The sequence below is a fragment of the Pygoscelis adeliae genome, unplaced genomic scaffold (genome assembly GCF_000699105.1).
Source record: "Pygoscelis adeliae isolate BGI_AS28 unplaced genomic scaffold, ASM69910v1 Scaffold38, whole genome shotgun sequence".
NCBI classification, from domain to species: domain Eukaryota; kingdom Metazoa; phylum Chordata; class Aves; order Sphenisciformes; family Spheniscidae; genus Pygoscelis; species Pygoscelis adeliae.
The window spans coordinates 22,140,531-22,158,976 of NW_008825614.1; the positions used below are offsets into that span (position 1 = coordinate 22,140,531).

General features: G+C 41.8%; 1 protein-coding gene across 3 annotated transcripts in view; it reads left to right on the forward strand.

Annotated features, from left to right (window-relative positions):
* TSNARE1 (t-SNARE domain containing 1) overlaps positions 1–18,446 on the forward strand; it is a 530,032-nt gene that overhangs the window by 182,889 nt on the left and 328,697 nt on the right. The gene's annotated exons all lie outside the window — the stretch shown is intronic.

The following is an 18,446-nucleotide window of genomic DNA, read 5'->3' on the forward strand; positions in this document are numbered from 1 at the left end:
AACAAAGGGGAGAATTTGGTTTCTATTTCTTTATATTGGCTTTATACACTGTGATTTGCCTGATGGACTTGACTGACCTTCTCAATGCAATATAAACTCTCAGACTGGTTTGCAGTCTCTCTCCTTCTCTCTCCAATCCATTGCTTTCACCAGTGCATCAGATCTGCCCTAATTCACATATACTGTTTTGCAAACTTGAAGATTAAAAATAGTGGTAGTAATAATAGTCAGAAGATTTGGAGCTAAATTTAGGAGATGGAGAGGATGTAAGAGTAAAAAGTCAGCCTGTGGAGATAGATGTAATCGGGAAAGATGTTTACATGTACAAAATTATTTGTAGCATAAACCACCCCAGTAACTGCTGGAGATCCTTAACCCAGGAAAGCCTTTCTATCACGCAGAGCAGCTATTGTGTGTGCACTCCTAAACTATTCTTTTTTTAATTTAAGAATCAATTCCTTGACTCTTCAGAGCACTTCAAAAATGTGGCTAGATAATTTTCTTCTTTCCTGAGCAGTTACCTAAATAGATGCAAAATGCACTAATTGCAATTATTTTTGATCTCAGAATTATAATTAATTGTCCAGATAGCTAAATGCAGCTTATTTTTATTTTAACTGTGCTTCCCTGCCCCTGTCGTGAGCCCCAGAATTCCTCCAGCTGTCTCCTTCCACCCTCCTGGTTCACCCCCTTTCCCCATGCTCTAGCAGAAGGTCTGTCCTGATTTCTTCCATTTGGCTCATTGCATCTCCGGACAGAAAAGTTGCAGGGTGCCAAGCAGAGGAGGACCAACAGCTGTCTTCCCCTCAATCCTCTCATTCTTTCATCCTGTCCTAACACTGATGTGTCCTTCGCATTGCCCCTGATTTCATCGCCAGATGCAGGCAAGCAGTCTTGAATGCTCTGCAAGCGTCTCTGCCTGTCTCTCATGAGAGCTGCACCAGCAAAAAGCAGTATGCCATGAATCACGAGAGCTGGCAGTGCTGCATATATCTCTATGTTCAGGAGCAAGCAGAAGGTCAGCTCTTCAGGTGAGAACTTTAGGGCAGCATTTCTGCTTCCCCCGCTGCAAATCATGGCCTAATCTTCCTCCTTTGCCACTTGACCCCTTTCCTTCAAAGGTTGATGCATGTTTCTCCTTGAACATCCTCTAACTTGGAAGATGGTTGGGGAGCAACGAGTCAACATTTGGTAGGTTTATAGCCTTGGCTATTAGAAAAATGATAATATTTGTGGGTATCTAAATGGTAAAATTGCCACAATTTCTACTTTCATACTAACTAGGTGACTATCACTCTACCTAAAATGTGACTGTTAGGCAGGCAAGGGGAGGCAGAATATTTGAGAATAGGGGTTCATGGTGAGTACTGGTCCTGCCACATAGGACATTTGCCTACCATAGTCTGTATACTGCAAAAGTATTTGCTTACCTAGCTGCAGAGTCCTGGTAAAACAGCAAAAGCCAAAGTTGCCTGACTCCTTTTCAAATTCATGCAGACTTTCTGCCTCTTATGCACAGGACCAATAAGGTCATCAGATGAGGGCAGGCTTCTTACTGTCAAATTGGGCTATTCCTTTTTCTGAAATGGTTTCTCTCCCTTGGATAGCTGAGTCATTCAGAATAAGGACTGTATCTGCAGCAAGTGGATTTGGGAGAGTTCATCCCAAATCGAGTGCCAGCTCTAGTCAGCGAGACAGACTTGGCTGCGGATGTGTGAGTAGGCTATATATGAGGCCCAACAGTGAATAGTCTTGGTCAAAGGTCTTCCCAAAGCCAGCACAAATTCTTGTGTGCTATGTGCTTGGAACTGTAAGTCCTGGCAAGTGAAATGTGAATGCCCATGAAGAGCTCTAGATGGAGTCAGCTGAATGCAGCTGACCCTGGATTAATTGGGAAGGGAATGGGAGCAAAAGGAAAAAAGATGCATGGAGCTGGAACGAGGACCTAGGGCCAGTAGGCAACACTGACAGCTTTCTCCAGTGATGCTTGGTTACAAACAGCTTGTTAAGTACTGATATGTTGCAAGAAAAAGCGGCTGATTTTTTTTTTCCTGACCTTTGGTTTAATAGTCCAAGCTCCCAAGGAATTTATCTGCCTCCTTAGCCAGAGGATTTGGGATGAGGGGCTTCTGCAACATTAGGCACTGAAGGTAACTAGCTTTTAATTTAGGCAAATAAACTTAAATGTCCAGATAAATTACTGTCTCTAAGAGACAGTGAAAACCGGTCTCTATTCTTGTGAGGGGGTGTGTCTAGTTTGTCTCCCAACACCCTCAAAAAAGAGGCTGGAAATGAAAGCATTCCTGTAACCTGGGCAATGCTCTCTGAGAAGTACGATACGCTCCCCCGTATCAGTCTTGCCCACATTTGTTCATCACTGACCCAACACATCAGGGGTGAAGGATGCCTTTGACTAGCTGAACACAGAGGCTTGGGTCCAGAGGCATCCCCTTTTAATGTTACCGTGAGGATAAAGCTTCCCTGTGTACCACCAGATTTTTTTTTCCTGAGAAAAAAATTTAATAAGAAAAAAATGTAAAGCTGGCATTTTTTTGGGGGGAGGGAGGGGAAGTCTTGCATTTTTTGACAACCTGACCCAGTCTTATTGTTACATCAAGAAAAGAAAGGTGGTCGTGCAGGTTGCAAGTAGCATTTGATGGCTACCTCAAAGTCATGAGACTGAGTATTTAGTGGCATGAAGGGTCCTTGATGCCCTTTCTGTGGAGGCTGGTTGACCATAGCAGCGATCCATGCTCTCCAAACCACACTTCCTGCATTGCTTATCTCAGTGAGGAGTATATCTCCTCATTGGACATTTGGCCTTAGCTCATCGAGGTGCAAGGTCAAGAACAATATTGCATTGAGTTACAGTCATAGCTTACTACCCTTTTTTAAGTGTGTCTAGGATGTAGCCCATGAATCTTCACTCTGTGGCATTTTTGGATCCTTTATAAGTCACTAGCAGGAGAATTTGCCTGTTTAGGGAGGAGCTGTAAGAAGGATATATTCAGGGCCTTTAGCACCGATGAGATTTTTGAGTGTGTCCATACTGCAAAATTTTTTGATTTCTCCTGATTTGAGGAAAAGCTCAAACTTTGGCTTCCACCTCCCTTCTCCCATTGACAATATTTTTGAAAAAAATGTGCACATTATAGAAATATGTAGGGATTTTTTTTTTTTCTGCAACTGAGAGAGGGCTCAGCTCTACATCTGTACAGTGTGTGAAAATAAATCTCCTTTTCTGATAGAAGTGATATGGCAATAGTCAATGCTCTCTATCATAACACCCTTCCATTCCCTTGGAAAAATCAGGCCTCCGGACACTACAAGGTCACTACCAGAGAACCCACAAGGACACAGATCCTCCTGTCTTTGAACTCTAGTTAAGATGGTCCATGGCAGAGAATTCCTGTGGCCACAGCCTGAGTGTCACATTTGAGCAGTATTAGTGAATATATATATAATATATATATACAGGAAGTGAACACTGTCTGCAAAACACTGACGAAGTGCATGCTTTTTGATGTATAATACTTTAATGATTTTATTAGGGCTATGCAGCGGAACTGATTATATTGCAGGACTGCAAAGGAGTTTCAAAGTGTTTTCCAAACGGAAAGCTTAGTTTGAGATCTGAGCTGCTTTGGTGCGAGACAAAGGCAACGGTCCTGGAAGCGGCCAAAAGTGCAGCTTTTGGGTTGCTGCTTGTACCTGGCTTTTTGGCCAAACGGTAACCTCACAGGGCACCTGTTTTCCCTGGGCATCCAAATTGTGCCAAAAGGCATATGTGGTTTGCCGTATTCTTGGCTGGGATTAGAAGGAACTCCATCTTCCTCACCCTTCCCCAGGCAATTTGCCACATCACCAGAGAATTTTTTTGGGGTGAGTAAAATCACTTTGTCAGTTTATCATCACATGACCCTGAAATCAAGTCATACCTATGGCGAAGCACTGCCAATGTGACATATGCAGGGTGCCCTATTTGGGGTGCTCTTGGGAAGAGCAGCACCCCTGTCCAAGCTTGAAGCCTCTCTGAACAGCGAAAGTCAACTGAAGAATGGCAATGAGCACTTCAGTCCACTCAGGCTCAGTCTGAGGTGGTTTGCTGGATTTGTAGAAGCACTTTTGAAACACGCTGGCATTCAGGATATAGTCATATCACCTTCGTTATGGATAAGACACCTAAAGGTAGATGTCTACGTTAGCTTGGTCTATGGTGTCTGTCAAGCTTCAGCTCATCCTGATAAGATAGATGACTCTTGAGGCTATTGAGATGTCCCAGGGTGTCTGAGACACACATGTGGGGCTGGCAGTTTTGGTACAGGACTTGCTGTTCAGTCACTTCTGAAACAACAGCTGTAGGCCTGGTGGCACCCTAGGACATCTCAAGTGACACTACGTGTCCCCCTGAATCAAATGGGAGAATTACCGCTGGTAGTTTACCTTCAGGCTGAATGATTAAGACAACTCAGTTTCTTCCCACCTAACTGGTATTACAGTAAGAAGTGTAAGTAACCCTTGGCTTTTTTGTGAGTTGTGGGGTCATTCGTACCTTAGCTGGACTGAAATGACCTTTGGACATGCCCACTTTCCTCTGCATGTGCTCCAGGGATGCTGGATGGTTGTCCTCATGGCTAGAAGCCTCACCAACTTGCTGGGGAGGGAGATGAATCCATGCCCCTCAGCTTTTCTGAATTGACATAAAACAATAAAGGCTTTTTTCTCAGTTTTTTTTATCATTTATGCGTATTGTTTCCTTTTTCCTTTCCTATCTTACCCTTATGTTTGACAAGTTGGAAGTATAGCTTAAAGAAAAAAAATTTTTTTTTTTAAAAGCTTCTGTTAAAAAGGTTTTAATTCCTCTGGAATACAGATTCATTTAGACAAGAAAGATATTTTAAAGTTGTAATTTACTGAAAGAAGATTTTTAAAGTAAATCAGACAGAAGCTTTTAAGTGTCAGCATGTTTAATTAAGGGTAGGATTTAATAATATTTTATATGGTTTTGTTATACTGCTTGTATAAGCTTAAAAAAAAAAAGATTTCCATAAATATTTTGAAATGTCTTTTTGATTCTGTTAATATGTTAAACCCTTCAAAGTAATACCTTCCCTGTTCAACTCAAAGCAGTCGGATTAACTTTATCTATCTTCCATTTATCGCTGCTGGCATCTATTTCTGACATGAAAAACCTTCTAGGTTTGGCAGTAAAAATGGGTTGCCAGATTGCAACATTTGCATTTAACTGTATAATACACTTGCCGCATTAATAACTGTATTTATGTCACAGATCTCACCCTTAAGAATCCCAGAGCTCCAGATATATGACATCTCTGAGATAAATTACAAAAGCTGGTGATGAACTGCATAACTCTCCAATGCTGATAAATTCATCTGCTTTTGACCATCTACCCTGCTTAGAGAGGTCCTTGGAGTATCCCTTCACATGCCTGAACAGTTTCTAACAGTCACTACAAATCAATCTGTCAGAGTTTTTCTTTTCAGTGTTTTCCTCCCAAATTGCCCTTGCCAGAGGTCTGAGATGGCCAGAAACCTTGGCCAAAGCACTAGTCTCTTCCCACGTTAAGATACCAACCTTTAGAAATAAGCTGTGAGTTTTAGGCCATGAAGTGATGGAGCAATGATTGGTTATTTGTGGCAAATAGTTGATGCTCCAGGAGATGCAAGCATGGGGACAAGCAAAGATGGCATCTGGGGGATAACAACTATCTCGTCTTGAAGATCTCTTACTGCTGCTGCTTCTTACGTCATTTTTTCATGCTTTCATGTCTGAGCTCGCGATTTCTGATCTGTCCTTGGTGTCCCGGTGAGTCAAGGAAACAAGACCATGGGAGCCCACTCACTGCCGGTGTCTCTGCAGGTGAAAACTGGGCTGCATGGGAGCCCCAGCCTTCCCACATATCCTTGTTCCCATCTCCGGTTTGCAGATTTGCCCATCAGCTTTAGGTCCAGCTGGTTAAACAACATGGCTGTAACATCTTCAGGGGAGGTGAGGAACAGGAGATGTTGGTTACCACAGCGTGAACACAGGTCCTTGCATGCTTACTCCAAGGAAACAGGCTCTGCAGTAACATCCCATGGTCTTTATCCCATTCAGAGCACAGATCTGGGTAAACAGAGATACGACTGTTGTCTTCTGCCAGCGACTAGATACTGTAAAAATAAGCCTTCTCCCCACCCATGCACCCCTTTTAATCTGGCGCCTCAGGTGAAAAATGTGCGCTCCCATTTTGAAAGCCAACTGCATCCTCCAGCAAGCACTCTATTTGTAGCAAGAAAATTTTACACTAGCAGAAGTGTAGCTGGATATTGCCATGTGTAAAAATACTGTCATGCTTGGTGTTTTAATAAATTTATTCTAAGATGTTTATCTGGGAAATGCTGAACTCACACTGATGTTATTTTATTTTTTGTTTTGTGGGTGACAGCAGGAGGAATAAATAAATAGAATAAACCGTTCCCTCCCTTTTCAGCTCTTGGACCACCATGATAACAGCAATACTTCTACTAATTTTTCAGAAGCCTTTCTGAGCTCAATGACTGAAAAATATGCAGAACTCCCCTCCTATTATTAGCCAAAATACTAGCTTTTTAATTTTGGTTTTACTTCTTTTGCCATTCTCATGTATTAGAAATGAAATGTGGTATTTGAATACATTAAACATTGGCATTTTGAGTCAACAGAGCAAAATTCATCCTCCCTCTCTCCCAAAGAACAAACCAACTTCAACTATTTTGCCTCTTTGCTCCTGCAGAGTTAGAGATGGTGAAAGACGAGTTCACATTCCATTAGCATAGCCCTGCAGAGGGCAAATGATTTTTTATTTGGGTTGAAATATCCGCAGGCAGGAAGTTTATCTTACGACTTGAGATCCTGATTGGAGTGACTTGCCTCTGGAGTTATAAGCACAAGTTTTGTAAACTTTCGGAGACCAAAAAAGAATTCCTGGAGGGGGGGACAGGAAGGCTGCATGTTTACGGTAAGTTTTTATGCCCATAGTTACACATTCAGCGATGCAGTTCATATTGATTGACTGGAGGGACCTGTGGGATGAAATTTGTTTAATAATTCATGTATGCAGGCATGGAGTGCGTGGTTGTCACGGCTGAGCATCCATTCTGCCGTGGAGCCCTTCAGGGGTCTGACATGCTAATCCAAACATGCTAATGTTTATTGGAATACTTCTATTGGCTTTGTGTAAGGTCTTGTTTATTCCCTGAGTCTTACGCCGGCCATAAAGCTAGGAGCAGCGGTCCCATCAATGAGAATGACGTTTGTTGTGATCTGTGGCTTTGGCTGATCCGTTCAGTCGTGTTTCTGCAGGCTATCTGTGGAAGCAATTAGCATCCTCTGGAAGGTTTGCTGGGTTTGAGGGGAAAAAAAAAACAAAGAAAAAAGTAGAGTCCAATCTCAGAGAAGAGTGTGAGGATGTGCTGAGATGTTGCTTGCTGGAGAAGTCACTCTGGCTTGCTAATATCACTGTGTTTCTCACTGCAGTGCTCTAATGGATGAGTCCTTTTGCACCGAGCTCGACCAGGGGCATAGTAAACCCTCTGTGCAGGGACGCTCGTCTTCCCACCACAGGAGGCACCACCAGGGGTTAATCAGTTCTTTAGGCAATGTGTATAGACATCAGATGTTTTAACTGAGTAAGGAGATGGTTTTCAGCAAGTAACACTTCCACAGAGCAGTAATGTGAGATCAGGAGGAAATCTCATAGGGGATTGGGTTTAAACCCCTTTCCCTAACTTGTTCGAAGTGGAACTAGGTAAGCCAGACGAGGATGTCCTTTGGGAAAATGTCTTGGAGGAAGAGAAGTGAATAATGCCAGATGAAAACTACAAAGGAAAGAAAAGAGAAGCCAAGGCAACCTTAAAGAAATGATAATTTTAATACAGCATCGACTGTTTGTTAGTAATGTCACAGCTTTTGGAATTTAGCATGTGACTTAGCAGATTTTTTCCAGAAAATGCTTGTGATCAGCCAGGGGTCCATGACCTCCTCTTGAATAACCTCAACTGTTCGACAAACATGCATGTTTTATTTTGAAGAAAGTCAAACTTCAAGGGGATTATACATGTTTACCAGGACATTTTATATTGCTGTCTCCTTATATTCTCTCTCCCAGAGTTCACAAAACACAGATGCAATTTGTACATGGAGAGCTTGCCTGCTCGCATCCTGTGATCTTCATGCATTCAGTCTTACAGAATAATGAACAAGAAATGTCATGCCTCTTTCCTAGATTGCAATGTCGCAGAATGGGAATTTTCTTTCTAGATTTAAGATAATGAGGGAAAAAAAAATCTTAGTTCCCCAATGCCTGTCCTTAGGGGTTAAACTAGCTGAGGAGGAATTTTCATCCTCCTTTAGAAGTTATTTTATTAATATTAATACAGTAAATAATTCTAGAAGGTTAAGACTGTACACCATGACCCCCTGCACTTTGCAACTGTAAACAGTTCAATAAAGTTTGACTGTTTGAGTACCATGAGTGCTGTGCACTTGGTCCCATGGCAACAACCACCTTATGAAAGGTGCAGACAAAAAAAGCAAACTTTTTAAAGCATTCAAAAGGTACAGCAATGAATGAGTGCTTTGTTTCAACTGTATTTCTTCTTTTCTTTCTCTTAAGCTGCAGGAAACAGTAACCCTGTGTGCCAAAGTCTTGTCTAACACCCTTTTAGATGGTGTTAAAATTATAATATCCTCCCTTTTGGGTGAAAAATTGAGAAATCTGTTGCCTTGAGAGGAGGTGATTGTGGCTGGAGTGCAGTCTTGCTTCTTGGAGGCAAAACCTGGGTTGGAGGGGAAATACAAACATAGCAGGAGAAGAAGGAGCAGCAGCTTTTGTTTCAGGTGCTGACTCCCAAGAGGTGCAAACTGAAAAATTTTGGATTTGGCCAAAAATAGCATGTAGCTGATCAGTGCTGTCTAGTAAGCTTGTACCACCCTTGAGCCAAAATGCTACTTCTAGATGCCTTTTTGAGCATGGCTTTATGCAGGACTTCAGAGGAAGCTGATTGAAGTGATTAAGCAAAGATGCAAAAGGAAAGGGGCGATACAGGTTGCTGTAAGTTTGATCAACACAAACAATACTGCCTGCGGGATGGGGGAAGGTAGATTAGTGTCACTCATTCAGGTCAACCTGTCCCTGGTGGAAGGAAGGAGATGAGAGCAGAAAGACAGCCTTGCATTGCAAATGCAGGTGCAGATGCAGATTCTGCACCTTGACTACTGTGTTCAGTTTTGGGCCCCTCACTACAAGAAAGACATTGAGGTGCTGGAGCGTGTCCAGAGAAGGGCAAGGAAGCTGGTGAGGGGTCTGGAGAACAAGGCTTATGAGGAGCGGCTGAGGGAGCTGGGGTTGTTTAGCCTGGAGAAAAGGAGGCTGAGGGGAGACCTTATTGCTCTCTACAACTACCTGAAAAGAGGTTGTAACAGGGTGGGTGTCGGTCTCTTCTCCCAAGTAACTAGCAATAGGACAAGAGGAAATGGCCTCAAGTTGCGCCAGGGGAGGTTTAGATTGGATATTAGGAAAAATTTCTTCACCAAAAGGGTTATCAAGCATTGGACCAGGCTGCCCAGGGAAGTGGTTGCATCACCATCCCTGGAACTATTTAAAAGACCTGTAGATGTGGCACTTAGGGACATGGTTTAGTGGCGGACTTGGCAGTGTTAACAGTTGGACTTGATGATCTTAAGAGTCTTTTCCAACCTAAATGATTCTATGATTCTATGGTTCTATGACAGTGCAGACTCAGCTGAACCAGGAGAAGTTGGGGTTGTATTGGCAGAGAGAGGTGCTGACGTGGGTTGGGCACTGTTAAAACTATTGTCTGTGGATAGACCCCCAAGAACTGAAAGAGGATCATGAAATTGATACTTTGAGGGGTTCCTGCTTATGTGCAGGATTCCAGCATTTTTCCCATGTGAAGCTCTAAGTGCACTTGTTTCCCTTCAGTATAATTACCCACTAGCAAAGTCTGATGCCTGACATTTTTGTTGTGTGTTTATGGTACTGCACGTGATTGCAGTTGTGTTATTATATGGCAAGGTCAGGGACAAAACCATCTCAGATGGTTCAACTGGTGCTGATGGATAATTTCTGTACGTGGACCATTTATCCGTCTGACCTAGCAGATTGCAAATGGGATTTAATATGGGTTAGTATTAGCTGCTGAGATGTTTGAGAAGATGGGCAAAACAGCTGAGTTATTTGCCAAAAAGCAAGTTACAGCAGCAAGTTGACAGGAGATTTAGATTATAGAGTTGATAAAGCCCCTCAACCTCTCCAGCTTGATTTGTGTCTGGAGTAGAGGGAAAATCCAGCTATGTCACATTGTCTGAAGAACATAAATGAAAGAAAGTAAGATTATTGAATTGCTGAGCATGGCAAATTCCCCCAAGCCCTGTAGAATAATGTATTTTAATGATGCTGTACAGTTTATAAAGGTCAGTTTGCACTTCAGTTACAAATCCAGGTTTAAACGTTGTAAAGGACACAGGAAAAAATAGTGATTTCATTTTTTTTTCTTTTGTAATTACCTTTTGGGATGCTGATAATATTTCAGACTCATTTGTAAAAAGATTCCACAGTACTACAGCAACAGGCATTTTAAAAGCCTCAGCTGAAGTGCTGAAAATCTAGGTCCTAGTTTTATTTCTCTATTTTGCAGATGGACAAAATAAACCCTGTGAATTTTTAAGGTTTTCCAGTGAATTAATCACAAAGTTGGGGAGCAATCTTGTATGAAAGGTTCAGTCAAATAGCAAACCAAGTTTAATTAAAAAGAAGCCACGATTTTTTTTTTTCTTATCCTTTTTACCAGCATTCTGGTTGTTAATCTTCTTTACTGAATATGATTTCACTCTGAGCTGCGAGCGCAGGGTCTTTGCATCCTGGTTAAATCTGGAGTTGACTGGGATGACAAGAAAAAAGGTTTCCGGCAATTTGGAAATGACCAGAAAAAGGAATAACCTTTTTCTCCTGTATAGATATGATTGGAACAGGACAAGAAATGTTAGCTTTAAGTAGGTGAGTAGATGTCTGTGTCTTTTTCCCAGGCGCTGCCTTACCACGGATGGCAGCCATCCCCTAGCTCCGTAAATGTCTATTTTTTTTCTTGGCTACACTAACAAGCCATAAAAAGAGAAAGCTGGGTCACAGGGTAAAGGTTACTACATTAGATGACCAGACCATGCTAATTATGGCACTGAAGAGTGAATTTGAGCAGATCCAGCTAAATTATTGCATTTCTCAGGCTGGTAGAGGGAGAATTCTTTTCCTCTTGCATCAGCCGAGGAAAGCTCCCTCCCTTGACACATGTGCTGCAGTCTATTTTATGTGTGTCTTCATTCAACCAATTATGCCTGAGAGATGGGCAATTAAAAAAGCATCTGTTTTTACGTCAAGAGCACTGCTGCCTATGGCATTTTACTTGCCACAGTGATTTTCTACATAGGGGAGGAAGATGAGGGAGGGAAAATGGGGTCATAAGGAAATAAAAAAGAAAAAAGAAGAAAACCTGGAAGATGACCTCCTAAAAGCTGTCGGCTGTGTGTGTGCCTCCTGACCTGCCTGGCTTTGTTTAAACAGCAAAACATTTGACAGATGGATTGACAACAAGATTGTTGGGAAGCTGGTCTCTGCAGTTTGCTGCCGATGCTCTCAGGATAAGTGGTTGGGTCGTGTCACTGGAAACGCTTTTGGGCATCAAACTGGGCACGTGTCACCCAACACAGTTCCCACAACAGGCGCAGAGCCTCTGAGAAGAGTCAGGATGCTTCTGCCCATTCTACCTCTGGGAAAACAAGGGAGGGATGGATGGATGGATGGATGGATGGATGGATGGATGGATGGATGGACAGATGGATGGATGGATGGATGGATGGATGCTTTGGGTGGAGGTGATGGACTTCAGGACTGTGGCTTTTCCCTATCCTGCCTTGTAGGAAATGTCACATGGCTCATTACTACAGGAGGAGAGAGAAGCCAGAATATGTCGGGCAATATTTGTCATGTATTTTCACGCATCCAAGCTGCTGGCACGTAGACAGCTTAATGCCAGGAACCGATCTTAGTTTTGACAACTGACTCTAAGTCAGTTAGACAAAAGTCACGGCCAAACCCACCTGTTTCCTATAATACAGCTCTTCCAGCTGTGGTTTCTTCTGTATAGGCAGCTGTGGGCTTTTGGATCACATCTCTTCCCAAATCTAAGCTCGCTTGCACACTGAACCAGGAGAATTTGGGAGTTGGGGTATAATGTTGCCACCCAGTAATCCCAGTCACACTCATAGAGCCATGGCCATTGCCTTAGAGAGAAGTGCTCCAAGTACACGTCATATATGCTGTTTAGTGCTTATTAGTCACAGCCAAGGAAATGTCAGCTGTATTTCATCCTAATTTTTATGAAGCCGCTGGGGCTTAGTTTCTTTCTGCTCAAGCAGTGTAACCAACAAGCATTATTGTAGCATTTAACTGATTTTTTTCCAAGTATATAACTATACATAAATTGTGTATATATATGTGTCTACGTAAACTATGTAGACACCCTTACATAAATATGTAAAACACTTTATTAGCTATATATAATGATCATTTTGTGTTGTGTTTCCAAATGTCTTGTGTGTCGGCATGAGGAGTGTCTGTCTGCCAGACAGAAACATGAATTGAGGCATGGAAGGAGATGAAATGAAAACAAAATTGGGATTTGGGATTTATCTAAACCCCCTTTCAGCAGCTGTTATTTAAGGGACACGGTTTTGCGGCCAATGGAGCAGTTACAGTGCCTGATCCCGCTGCAATAGTTTCTGCTGCCACTGAGAAGGTTTCCTCCTGCTCCATCTTGTAACATACAGGTAACATATAAGAATAAGAGCAGAGATCACTTTATGTGGATAACCAGGATATACAGTCATAGAGTTATACACCTCCTCTTCCCTTTCAAATGTGTAAAATTCGTTAAATATTTTAGTATTGGGATCTTCCATCATTCAAGACTGCTGACCCTCTTTTTTCTCTTTGTTGTTTAGAAATGAAATGAGTATGTACAATACTCTTCTCACACTTGTCAACTAGCAAGATGGTGTATAAAAAGGGGAAAAGAGATGCTTGTGCTTGTCAGTGATGCTTATATCCTGCTAAAAGCAAAACACATTATATTTGCTTGTGAAGATATTCCTTAATCCAGCTGCTAGATCACAGAGTGATTGTGCAGCTCTTAGAAAGCCAGAGCATCTCTTATTGCAGTTGTCCAGATTTCCTTTTCAGAGAAAGTACATTTTCTGAGACTGGTCCAAGCAATTTTTCCAGTCTACCCATCCAAATAATATACACAAAACCATATAGGCACCTGCTGCCCTCACTGCATTCAGCGGGGGCTGCAAGATAGAGGGTGCTGGGAAGATCTGGTTTATGCATGAGCTGCTGTGCCTGCTCAGCAAAAGGAGATTATTCCTCTGCAGATGGATAGTGTTGCTGAAAAGTGCACCTTGGTGGCCTGCCTCTCTAGTCTCTTCCCTCAGTATTTTGCAGGACTCGAGGCAAACGACAAGTACCCCTGAGCAAAGTAATTTATTGCTGTGCAGTTGCATGGAGTATACTTCTATTGTTTAGAGTTTTGCAGCTCATGGGGAATTTTGTCTTGGACTGTGTACAAATTGATCTTTTTCCTAGATTTTTTGGGGGGATGGTCAATTTCAAGACGTAAGTCTTTGTTGGCTCAGCCCTAACTTCTTACTTTTTCTGAGCATTAAGAAATTATTCAGTGCTGATTAGGGCTAAAGAAAAAAACAATGAGAATAAAGACGTGGTCCAAAGAGCTGGTTCCTCTGTTGTATAATGCAGGATGCTCTGAACAGTTCACCAGAAGCGGTCCTTGCTGGGTCATCACCAAATCTGCTGTTCTTGCATGTTGATTAACACGTGAATAGGAGTACCTATGGCGTCAGCTGGAGCTCAATGGGAGCCAGAATATACGCTAATTCCATCAGGGTACAGCAACTTGCTTCCCCCACCCCCTGCAAAAAGAAAATGGGAAGACAAGGAGGATAAGCAGGCAAGTTTGCCAGCTTTGTGGTGCCTTATATGTGAATATTGCCCTAGAAAGGAGACTTCGCTTGAGTCTCCCCGAGAGGCTCCACAGTTTCTGATCTGACATTCCTCTCTGAGGTTTCTCTGTACAGACAGTGTCTTATTAACATTAGTATGAGCTGTTGGACCTATCAAGAAAATGTGGTAGCTTAATAAATGATGATACAGGCAGCATTTTATTCATAAATGATGATGCGGATGGAGGCACAAAGAGAGGAGTAGGAGCTGAAGGAGGCATTAAATCTGGCATTTGTAGAGTGGGAAAATCATCAGCGTGAGGGGGAGCTGGAACATGATGGACTGTTTATTGTGAGAGAGGAGAGATTTATGATGAGCGTGTGAACGTCTCACTGTTTTCCCCATCGCCTCCTGTTTTCATGGAGGAATAGAGTTTCTAGCTGAAATCAAAGTTTGCCTAAGCAAGAACAAAACACTGTTCAGAGCAACCAGGAAAAATAAATAATGTAAGTAAAGAACCTCATATTACATTTTAAACTACCCTTGGCACAGCGTAAGATGATTGTAAAATTGCAAAGATACCTAGAAAACACAAAATCTGAATAATTCCTGGGTAAAATGAACAGTGTTGACTTCAAAAGAATGCTATACATAATAAAGTTGAATAAAATACAGAAAGCTGGCTCTGTCCTTTCATATGTACCCATCAACATTCATGTTTGCTTTTTTCATGCCCTTCTTCCCTCCCTCATCAATTGGATTAACCAAAATTGCTCCCTTTCTTCATGAACTTTCTTGCCTTATGCAATATGACTGCATAGCTTTTATAGCCCAATGCCTTCCACCTTGGCAGATGCAGTGGCACATCTGTGCTCTGATCTACCTGCCTTATCATTTGTATCCTGTGCATCGTTATTTATTATAGTTGTGAATTTGCTTTATTTTCTTGCACACCCTTTTTGATGGTTTTCTGACCAAAAATTTAATACAGTCACGTCTTATGGATTTCTTAATTAAATGCCGATTTCATAGGTACGTTAGTTCCCTGTCACCACCGATGACTAGTTTTATAAATGGTTCACTTAACTAAAGCTTTAAGATCTGATCAAGTCATATGCATATAGGTAGGTGTCTGCTCGCCTGGGGTTCATCTGGGGTTTGTATGTGGCCATTTGTATAGATTAGTAAGGTGTTTCTGAATTTAAAGGGGTGCTGCTCAGTCTATAAATGTCAGAGGGCTTGGGAAAGATGTACGCTATTTGTAATGAGTTGTATTTTTCTTCAGTTGTGGGTTAGGGCTTTTTTGTGGGTTTGTTTTGTGGGTTTTTTTTTAGGACTGGAGTAATTTTTAATCCAATTTACTTGTCACAGCTGTGATTACTCAATATGGGAAACAACGATGAACAGATTATTTTTAATCCTTTTTTAATCATTTTCCTTTCTTTAGTTTTGTGCTGTTAACACATGGCTGCAGAGTCTGAGCTGTGTGTATTGTAGAACATTTAACTCTGACTTTTGAAATCCAGATTGGTGAGAATAAGGACAAAGAAACAAAAAAACATGCAATCTTTCTGTTTACCTATGAAGTCTGCAGACTGGCCTCAAGGCCATCCGAACTCCCATTTTATTCAGGGGAGAGGTGTTAAGAAAAAAAATGTTCTGTTCCTTTATGGTACTGGAAGGTACTAAAGAAATTCCTCTCTGAAATCTTTTAACCTTATGCTGCAGTGCATTTTTGTGTATATTCCAAAATTATTTTATTATTGAACGATTGGTAACAATGTCTTAAAAATGCTGCGGTGCAAAATGACTAATTCAGTGTTTTCACCACCTTCCTTCTTGCTCTTGAGTTTTCAGGGAGAGAAGCAGAAGAGCCCTGACGACCCCATGCCCTAACAAAGCACGTGACACCAACACTGATTCAGGCTCTAAGTTTTTAGATGATGTTGAAAGCTTCCTTTTTAAAGATGCAGGTACAATGGTCCATGTTATTTTAGCCATTCACTCTCCAAGCACTTTTATAAGGGGAAAATAGGAATGCATGGGTAAAGGAGGACATGTGAAAACCATTGTCCCTCCCTCTGCTCATCCCCAACCTCCAGATTTGAGCTCTTTGCCTTCTGACCAGAAGCATTACCATGCTTTCAGTAGTATTATTGTAAGTTAGCTAAGAGCCTCTTTTGCCCTGTTCTGCCAGACTTTGCATGGGCAGAGATGCCGCAGGAGGGAGTTCGGTGCGTGTTGCACTCCAGCAGCGATGTGCATGGTGGGTGTGCAGCACTCCTTAATGTGGTAATTAGGGGATGCCTGATTTAAACACACCACAAAAGGCGTCCTGCCATTTATTTACTTGTTTATTTTGGGACTTTATTCATTTGTTTACTTTGATAAATAACCTGACTAGTTTGAAAATGTGCACAGCAAAAAGCCTGTATGACTGCAGTTCTCTGGGGTGTCCCTGCCCCATCATGGGTCTCTGCTATTCCTCAGATAAAAAACTCTGTTACTGATAAATAGTTTGTTGTGTAAATGTATATTAAAAATAAAAAACCACAACAAAAAAACAGCAAAGAACACTTGAATTGAGATAAATTATATAATAACATGGCAGCAAATATTCTATAAAAATGGATTGGGTCTACCGTTCAGCCTGGTGAAGTAGCTGGTGTTAAATTTGGTCTTTGGCTTGAGTCCTTGGCTAAAGCCAATGTTTCTGGGTGAAATATTGTAAGTGAAGTTCCAAGCCTAAAATAATTTATTGTGGCCTGAGCACTCGGTTTTGGCACATACCTAAATTTATCCCTGTCCTGCCTTCATTGCGGTGATGTCCAAGCTCCTTGTATTTATTACGGTTTTAGTCAGCAGTCCTTTGAATATCAAAATAAAGTATGTAAAACTCCTACCATGTTTACCTCATTGGGACAGCAGCTGTGCTAGAAGCAGTTGTAATAGTAATAAGAATGAGAAAGATTGCTGGGAGGTATTTTAGTCACTGTCAGAATCAGTATTTCACTTTCAAAACAGGGCTGTGTCTCTCAGGTCAGCACTATAGCAGCAGTCCAGGGACTGAAGGATGTAGCAGAGTACATCGAGCCCACCAATTTGCATGGAAAATTATCCTTGGCATCTTCCAGTGACCCCCACCATGCAACACCACAACACTGTTCATTTTGTTACTCCCTCAAACCTTGTTGGGGCAAAAGGGAGCACACCATCTATATGGAGCCATGGTTTTAGTGTTAGTCCAGTTAATGTTTAACAGTCTGATTGTCCAAGTTACCTAATTACTACAGAAAGATTCATTAATAATACAGTTATAATTGTTATTACTGGTACTTTTATCTTGTTGGTTCCCAGTTATGCAGGTTTTCTGTTCTCTTTTGTCTCTCTAAAGTTGGTTTTACCTGGTTCACAAGGTAGCACTGCTGTCATGACCTCTGATAAACCACGATGACTTGTGTTTACAGACTAGGATGTCTGGTACCAGCTCGTGTTTGCACTTGTCCATACCTCGTTTTACTCTAGAGTCGTAGACAGAATAGCTACTTGTTATTACTATAAACTGATGCTAAACTAGGACAAATTTGGGCAGCGACAATTGTCCAGACAATTGTTGTTGCAGCTAAAATAAGCTCAGATGAGTTCAGGTCAAGAGAAGCTCAGACAAGTCCTTGAGACCCTGCACTGTCAGGTCAGGCCAAAGCCTGTGGCTTTTTACTAAATAATGGCAAAATCATATTTACTGACTACCTCTGTATTCAGACCAGCAAGCAGAAACAACAAATGTTGGTGTGATTAATAAAAAAATGTGTCCTCTTTGTTCATAGCTAATGGGCAAATTAAAATAACCAAGATTGTCCCAGAAAACAGAATTGAGGCTAATTTTGAGACTCTGTTAAGAGTTAAGGTCACTATAATAAATGACCCTGTGTTATGCCCAGTCCTTCCAGATTTGAGAAAGTGATTTTCAAATAAGGAGTGAATGACTCTGAGTGACCAGTGTGTCCCTAATTAGAAATGTTTTATGAGAACCAGGCATTATGGTTCTTCAAAGGTGTAATCCTGTTGACACATCTGGAGTGTAGCCCCTTTTTCCAGGGTTATTCATTAAATCTAAAGGGCAAGAAACAAATGGTACTTAGAATCATAGAATAGTTTGGGTTGGAAGGTACCTCTAAAGGTCATCTAGGCCAACCCCCCTGCCGTGGGCAGGGACATCTTCAACTAGATTAGGTTGCTCAGAGCCCCGTCCAACCTGACCTGGAATGTTTCCAGGGATGGGGCATCCACCACCTCTCTGGGCAACCTGTGCCAGTGTTTCACCACCCTCAGCGTAAAATATTTCTGCCTTATATCTAGCGTCAGTCT